Source organism: Quercus robur, chromosome 2 (genome assembly GCF_932294415.1).
Source record: "Quercus robur chromosome 2, dhQueRobu3.1, whole genome shotgun sequence".
NCBI classification, from domain to species: domain Eukaryota; kingdom Viridiplantae; phylum Streptophyta; class Magnoliopsida; order Fagales; family Fagaceae; genus Quercus; species Quercus robur.
Genome location: NC_065535.1, coordinates 37,709,471 through 37,719,046, shown reverse-complemented (window position 1 = coordinate 37,719,046; position 9,576 = coordinate 37,709,471).

Below are 9,576 nucleotides of genomic sequence, written 5' to 3'. Positions count from 1 at the left end.
TTTTATTAGGGCTAAACGACCCATATCCTCACTGTGTTAGAATAGCCACATTTTACTTGGGCTAAATGACCCATAAAAGTTTTGGGCTTTCTAATCCGTGACATCTCTTTTGTAAAAACCCCAAAAAATTTTAAATCCTTATACATCAAAATATCAATTTATCTCTAAATGTTTCTTTAAAAAAAAAAAATCTCTAAATGACATAATAAAAAAGTGGGTTTCAGTTATCCCAACTGGTAAAGTCTCTAATGGTTGAATAAGAAATCTGAGATTCAATTCTTGCCTACACCAAAAACTTATTGATATTTTGGTCTGATAATAAAATGCTATTATCATAAGTGGACATTATAGGTTGAAACTCTCTAAAAAATGACATAATAAAAAAATATCTTGAAACCATAAGGAACTTGAAAATAGAAGACTATATTGCATTTTACAGCCTTAAAATTTGGAATCATTTTGATTTTAACTCTTAATGTTTGAAATTTTGTATTAAACCCTTAACATTTTGAAGTGTTTTGAAACAGCTCTTATGTCCATGCTTGTTGATAAGGTGACCATTAAATGCTAACTTAAACTTATCACATGTGCTAGTTAGTTCACTAAATTTATGACATGTTATTTATTTATTTATTTATTGAACATGTTATTTTAATTATGTTGCGTTGATTTAATAGCCTAAATTTCTTTAAAATTTTTAAAAAAATTTAGTGAACTTTGTTAAATAAAACTACGTATATGATCATCAAATTTTTCATTAATTGAATATATTCTAAATTTATAATAAATACACATTTCATATATTTATTTCTATTATTTTTTTAAAATAAAATTTATAATGCGTTTGTGTATCTTATGATACGCTATATGATGCAATAAACAAAAAAAAAAAAAAAAAAATGATATGATTCACATTTTAATATTTCTTTTTTTTATGGGGTTTCACTTATTTTGGCCACTATAAATAACCAAAGTAGGTCAACTCCCCTTCTTTTGAAAATAAACCAAAGAGAACATCGAATTCCCATCTATATATATATATATATATATATTAATAGTCAAAACTGAGAGAAAATTCAATTAAATTCTAAATTGGAGTCTAATTTTGTGTCATGTATCTCATCTAATTTTTAAATTTGTGTGTCAAGTGAATTATTAGGTGCAAAAATCAAAGAGTCCAAATTTAATTAGATTCTAAATTGAACTTCAATTTTGTGCCATGTGTCCCATCCAATTTTTTAATTTTTGTGACAAGTGAATTGTTGGGTGCAAAAACTGAAGAGCCTAGATCCAACTAAATTCTAAATCATGTCTAATTTTGCGCCATGTGTCTCATATAATTTTTAAATTTTTGTGTCAAGTGAATTATTAGGTGCAAAAATCAAATAGTCTAAATTCAAGTAGATTCTAAATTGAATTTTAATTGAAGTTCAATTTTGTGCCATGTGTCCCATCTAATTTTTCAATTTTTGTGGTAAGTGAATTATTGGATGCAAAAACCGAATAGTCTAGATCCAATTAGATTCTAAATTTATATATATATATATATATATTTATATACCCCACTAAAACATTGCTTAAAAAATAGGGTCACTCTCCTGTTGATTTTCAAATTCCTTTATTCACTTATAAATTAGATTCTCAAAATAAAATTTATATATATAAAATAAAAACACAGGTTTTTTTTTTTTTTTTGCTACAAAATAAATGTGTAATATTTGTTCATTTATTGAAGCTAACCTCATGACTATCCTAGTTGTATTAGTAGTTCTAAATGTGCAATATAAATGAGAAAATGTGTAAACTTCAAATTAGAATGAATGAAAAATTATGACATTATAAAAAATAAAAATAAAAATAAAAAGCCTCATTGCACGCACGAAGTGTGTGTGATGAGGCTAGTGTGTGTATATATATAATTTTTACAACTTAGTGTAAGAATAAACTCGTGTGTGTGTGTGAGTTCAAATTAACAAAAATCCAAAAAAAAAAGAAAAGAAAGTAAACTCATGTGTATATCCAAAAGAAATTAAAAAATAAGAGAGAGAGAGAGTATAATTTGAATCCATATATGTATATAATTGTAATTTTTTTTTTTAATTGTACCTAGCATATGCACGGGTTATACTAGGGATGACAATTTTACCCCGTCCCTCCTCACTTCGCCCCACGTAAGTTTTCCCCACCCCGCAAAGGTGATGGGCCAAGGATGGGGCGAGATTTTAGCCCTACACCACGGGGCGGGACGAGGATGAGTTTATACTTTTTAGACCCAACCCACCCTGCCTCGTCCCATTCTCGCTCCATCTCGCATTGATAAGAGTTAAATTGTAAATTTTTCATACCCTAGAACCCTACTATTTAAACAAACATATAATCAGCTTATTTTATTCTACCAAACAAGACTTTTTTTTTTCTCTCTAATAAGGTTGAAAATAAGTTACCAATTTTAACATTTTCTTTTGTTTTCATTATAAACAAATTTATATATTATTGAATCATTAATTTTGTATTATAAGATTTTTGTTTTTGTTGTGATATTGCCTTGTTAAAAACTTTAATAATATTATTCAATTTTTGCTTAAAATTAGTTTGATTTGATGAGATAAATTTATTTATAATTTCAAGTATATTTTTATTAATGAAGCAGGTTTTATTAAAAACAATTGTAATAGTTGTGGGTAAATTAACAAAAAGTAGAGTTTTGCGGAATGGAATGGGGCTTTGCGGGACCCCAGGAGGTGGGGATGAGGTAAAAAAAAAAAAAATCCCCGTCATGTTGGGCGGGGGGAGAATGGGGTAAGACAAAACCATGCGAGATGGGAGCGAAGACCCTACCCTTCGGACCCATCCTGTCCCATTGCCATCCCTGGGTTATACACTAGTTCATAATAAAAATCAAAATTAGAACAAAAACCCATAAATAAGAACAAATCAGCCCATTAACATATCATTTAATTTCCTCAATTAATGTTAGGAGAATGGATCCAAATCCGGTTGGATCAAGAAAAAAGTTATTCTAAGAAATCCAATTCAAAGTGCGTGATTTGTGGACAATGAATTGTATAGTCGCTATTTGATGCAAAAACCATTGGCATTTTAATGCTTATCTCAACACAAATCCTATGTAGCCACTATATATCCCACTTTTTTATCTCCCATATATTTCCTTATTTTCAACTCACAATCATTATATGATTGAGTTCAGATAATTTAAATGTCAATATCTTTTATGCCTTTTGATATGGAAAGGGGCCTATTTGTGGATGACATTAGGCATGCAATGAGATGTGCAAAACAATGACACTAACAATAACAACAACAATAATAATTATAAGGCCAAAGTTTCATTTTTGTCCTTATATTTTGAAATAACAGTAAATTTGGTTCCTACATTTTGATAGCAATTAATTTGGTCCTTATTATTTTTAACTTATAATCAATTTTGTCCTTATTGTTAACTCATTAATGGAAAATACCTATGTGAAACATTGACAATTAGCACACATGATGCTAATGTGGCCAACAAAATAAGATTAAAAAAATGTCACCTCAGTATTCTTTTATTTTTAAAAAGCCACGTTAGAAAAAAAGAAACAAAAGATCTAAAATCGCAAAAAATGAATGAATCTAAAAAAACAAAAAACTCAGAATTCTTAGATGCTGTTGGTCTTTGGTTGAAGAACAGAAGAAGTTTCTCTCACTCTCTCGGTTCTCTCTCTGTCATCTTATTCTCACTCTCTCGGTTCTCTCTCTCATCTAGCTTAAACCGGCCACCATGTCTGGACCCGTGACCACTGTAGCGCTGACGGTGATGCACGACGGCAGCACCACCGATGGTGGCTACCATTTTGTGTCTCTCTATTCATTGTTTCTATTTTCCTTCTCTTTTTTATTTTTCTATTTTTCTTTCCATTTCAACCTTACATGTGCGTTTGGGGATTAGATTTCCATTTGGGCTATAGGGAGTTGGTGATTTGGGTTTGGGGTTTCAAGGGAGATGAGGGTGTTGATCGTGTCTAGCTGCCTTCACCTTTGATGGATCGGTCTCTCACCTTGAACTGGGCTGAGATGCCATCTTCGAGTTGAGATGAGTTGAAGGTTGGAGATTAATTTAGAGATGAGTGTGGGCTTTCCTTTCAAACTCCAAACTTGTTTGTCTTTATCAAGCACCGAATGTAGTTAAGGAATTAAGGAAGTGGTTGACAGAGAAAAAGATGATGAGAGGCTTAAGGATAAAGAAACCCAGATTTGGACCCAAATAACAAACTCAACAACTAAAGAATTGTACCAATGATTTTGGAGTCCCTTGGCTGAATATTGCTAAATTCGGAGTTTATTTGCGTTATAGGTACTGTTCTAATTTATTTAGAGAATTAAGGAAAGAGAGTGAATTTTGATAATACCGTTGCCGAAATTCAACTAAAGTATGAGAGAGAAAAAGAAAAAGTGGGAGATAGAAAATTTTGAATTTCGGCAATAGCATCACCGAAATTCCTGCTACCTAAATCTGCTGACCGAGAAACCAATTGTGACAATGCCATTGTCGAAATAGGGGAAAAAAAAATTTGTGGCAATGACATTGCCGAAAATGGGAGGAAAAAAAAAATAGTGGTTACCGAAATCACATGTGAGGAATTAAAAAAAAAAAAAAATGCTATGTCTACAGTATTTTTACAATATTTTCACAACAAATCACAGGTGATTAATTATTATTAGTTCAAATTTGAATTTAACAGTGAGTTACTTTCTTAATCCTACAATAACAATCTGCTTCTTAAAATTTGTTGTAAAAATTATGTGCACATATCATTTCTCAAAAAAAAAAAAGTGGAATGGAATCGTGGCAATAAATTTGTGGCAATTGTGGCAATGCTATTGCCGAAAATGGGAGGGAAAAAGCTGAATTTATACTTCAAATCAATAACACCTAAAAAACATCAAAACAAAATCTGCAACAAACTAGGCAACAGCACTACAGCAGCACGGAAATTTACTCGAAGCCAAAATGGCAGCACCACACCATATACAACATCTCAGTCTTTGAAAATAGTCCAGGACACTCCATAATCAGAACAAGAAGGCTGTTCAATACAATTTTTTTTTTTTTGATGAATAAAGAAAGAAAACATATACATATAGTTATACTTTCACAAATTATACACAAATATCATTATATAGAACTTTTAGCTATTATATCAAAGCCATTACATGCGGTCATGCCATTCAGCTTTTGTTCCTCCCATTTTCGGCAGTGGCATTGCCACAATTGCCACAAAATTTCCCCCCTATTTTGGCAATGGCATTACCACAAACCAACATGAACAATTTTTTTTTTTTCCTTCTATTTCGGCAATGTCATTGCCACAATTCCATTCCACTTTTTTTTTTTTAGAAATGATATGTGCACACAATTTTTACAATATTTTTACAACAAATTTTAAGTGGCAAGTTATTATTGTTGGATTAAAAAAGTAATCTCAGTGTTAAATTCAAATTTGAACTAATAATAACTAATTGCCTGTGATTTGTTGTGAAAATGTTGTAAAAATATTGTAAACATAACACATTTTTTTTTAATTCCTCACATGTGATTTCGGCAGCCACTATTTTTTTTTTCCTCCCATTTTCGGCAATGGCACTGCCACAATTGCCACAAAATTTTTTTTTCCCCTATTTCGGCAATGACATTGCCACAATTGGTTTCTCGGTTAATAGTTTTGGGCAGCAGGAATTTCGGTGATGCCATTGCCGAAATTCAAAATTTTCTCTCTCCCACTTTTCTCTTTCTTTCTCATACTTTTGTTGAATTTCGGCAACACCGTTGCCGAAATTCATTCTCTTTCCTCACTTCCCTAAATAAGTTAGAACAGTGCCTATAATGCAAATAAACTCCAAATTTAGCAATATTCAACCAAAAGTAAGGAAGTCTTACAAATGATTATTATTCTTCAATTCCCCCCCCCCCCCCCCCCCCCCAAAAAAAAGGACAAACCTTATTAGAGTAATTAATATTGAAGAGATTCCTCCTAGAGTATGGGGGGATGGGGGATTATACACTCACAGGAATAGTTAGATATTAAAAGAGCTCCAAGTATAAATTATATTTTAAATCTCATAGTTTAATGATACTTTTAAAATTCCTAAAAAAAAAAGTTTCAAAATTGACCTTACATTTTTGAAGTTTTTGTTGGATATATTGAAGCAATTAATTTACCCTTGTAATTATGTGAACAAGAACAACAAACAGAATAAAACTCTTCAAAGCATAAATAAATAAAAATAATAAGCACAATTTTTTTAAAAAAAAATATACTCATAGACTAGATGAATGCAAATATGATCAAGGCTGTTTGACACTACATTCTTAAGATAGATGTCACATTCCCTTCTAAAAAAGAAGAAGAAGAAGATAGATTTCACATTCATTTTTTAATGGTTTTAGTCTTTTAGACAAGTGAGTATGCATAGTTTATTTTCTTAAATGGGAGGTTGTTATGAGTTGTTATTGATAGGGTAAAAAAATCATTTTAGTGGTAAATTTAAATTATAACTAATAATAACTAACCATTTATGATTTATTGTAAAACTGTTGTGGATGTAAAAACCTATTTTTCCAAAAATTTTAAATTAAATCATACATTTTCAGGGCTATTTATTTTTGAAAAATTTCTTATAAGAAAGGACTAGAAGCTTTCCTATCCAAAAAAGAAAAGAAAAAATGGACTACTAGCTCTAATATTTTTTCTCTATTATTTTTGTAATGATAATTTGGTTTTATCTATCTATACTATTAATATCAGGATTCTCTATTTGAGTTCCAAAATTTTGCGTACTAAAATATCTTTACACAAAAAAATACCCTTAACTTTTATTCAAATAATTTTAAATTAAAAAAATAGAAACCTATTAAAAAAGTAATTTATTGTTCCTAAGTTTTAGGTTTTTTCCTTTATCTTCTCCATTCAACGTAAAACTTAAGACATTATCTTTATCTTATTTCTAAACATTATTCCATGTTACCTTACCTATTTATTAAAAAAAAAATGCACACGATTAGTTTGAAGCTTTTTCCTTTATCTTATCCATTTAGCGTAAAACTTAGAACACTATCTCTATCTTATTTTTAAACATTATTCCATATTATCTTACATCTTTCTTAAAAATAAATAAATAAATAAAAATACACAGTAATTTATATATTACTTTAAAACAATATAAGAGCATCCACAATAGTGTTGCTAAAAAGCTAAAAAACTATTTTTTGCACCATTATATACAAAAAGAGTCCTGCAATGGTGGTTGTAAGGTCATAATTTTGGGCTTCTAGCATAACAGAGATACGGACTTAAGTCCAAAAAAGTTTAAAACAATAAATTTGTAGAGAATGGGTTGGAAACTTGGACTTTTGCGAGTTAGATGATCGACCAATAGGTTTTGATGATAAAGAAAGAAAGATAATAAAAGTTTACTAGGGAAAGACGTCCTTGGATTTTACCCAAGGAAGTTGATTCTTAAGTATTATTCTTAAGACTTTGTTACAAGTCTGGCACCTAGATTACTCCGGGGGCCTTCTTTTTTTCCTTCTCTTCTATTTTATACTATCTTTCCTCTCATTTCCACTGTTCACGTGTAGATTTAGATTGATAGTGTTGATATTTGTCCCATCAGCCCCTCCCTAAAGTCTTTAGGAGTGGTTGTAAAGGCTGAAAAGCATGGTTCAGTTAGTTGCAGAGCATTTAATGCGATAGTAGCAGCTTTCTCTTAGATATTTCCATGTCTTCCCTTGTCCTGTTCTTTCTTAATACTTATCCTCTTCCATGGAATGGTCCGGAGTGTCGCTTTTAATGGCAGACCATTCCCTTTGTCCTCGGCCTTGCCTAGCCGAGGATGAGTTCTTCCTCGAATTGGGCCCTTGGCCTAACATATACATAGATATGGGCTCCTTGGCCTTTCACCCTCACAGTGGTGGTATAGGTAAATTTTTTACCTACATTGCTACGGTGCACAACTCTTACCTCTCTCAAACTCAAACTCTCACTCTCAACTCTCAACTCTCAAACTCTCAACTTTCTCAACTCTCAAACTCTCACCTCTTTCACAACTCTCACCTTTTTGTTGCACCGCCGTTGGCCCACCCGAACCTCAACATCACTGGCCCACTTGAAGCTTAACGTCACTGGCTCACGCCGCTGACCCACTTCGTCAAACCAAGCCGTTGACCCACTCCGTCAACCCACGCTGCAGATCCATCTCGTCCACACCATCGACCCACGCCGCCCAAGTCCCAAGCTAATCCAAGCCCCAAGTCCGGAGCTGACCCATGCCGTCGACCCACACCGTAAACCTATTTCGCTCACACTGTCGATCCACGCCTCCGACCCACGCTACCCAAGTCCCAAGCAAACCTAAGCCCCAAGCCCTAAGTTCAAAGTCAAACCATGCCAACCTAACTCGCCTTCTCTGATGCTCTAACCCATCTCGGCCTCTCTCAATCTAGGTCGACCTCCCTTCTTTTCTGTCTGATCCACCAAGTCCGAAGCATGCTTGTTGATCAGGTGAGTTGTCTCTGTCTTCTTCATCATGTAATGCTTAAGATTTTTGATTTGGGTAATTGGAATGATAAATTTGTCATGTTAGTTGGGAATTTTCTGTTTACAAGGAATTTATATTTGTTGAATCTAATGATAAATTTGTAGAGAATTGGAATGTATTGGGAATTTCTATTTGCAGTGGTTTATGTTTTTGTTTTTAAATGTTAGTTTGAGAATTTTTTGTGTGTAGGGAAGGCTACATTTTTTTTGTTTCTGTTTTTGCTTCTCGCAACGTTGGTGGCAATGGTAGCGATTACGGTGGTTGCGATTGTTATTTATTGTAGTGGATAGATTATTTTATTGTAGTGACTATATTATTTTTATTGTAATAGATGTATTATTTTATTGTGATGTTTATCTGTATATATTAAGAGGATTCAGAAAGTTAGTTAGTTAGTTAGTTTTTTTTTTTCTGTCAAAAATACCCCTAAATTAATTAACCAACGATTTAAAAATAGGGTTAAAATAGTAAATTGGTAAAAGAAAGTTAGTTATTGCTATTTTTATTGTCAAAAATACCCTTACCTAAAACTTAAAAATGGGGTTAAAATAATATATTGAAAAAAATAATAAATTTCTACTTTTACGTTGAAATGCTTTTCTACTTTTAATAAACTTTTACTTTTACATTGATTTAAATTCCTACTTCTACTCTCTAACTTCTTACAAAATAGGATCACTATTTTGTTAGTTTTAAAACTCCTCCAATTTACAAAACTCACCTCACGTATTCATTTTTTTTTTTTTTTAACTTCATCACGATGTATTTGTTTCTTCTGTCCTCCTTTTTTTTTTTTTCTCAATTTTTTAATTTTTAATTTTTATAAATTTCATTACTCTAATCTCATGTTTTTATTTTCCCAAGTCTCTTCTTCTTTATTTAAAAAAAAAAAAAAGACTCCTACTATAAAACCAGTACTATAACTTCTATCCATCCTTATCATCCAACATCCCCACTAAAAAGCAGTTACTACTATGTAAT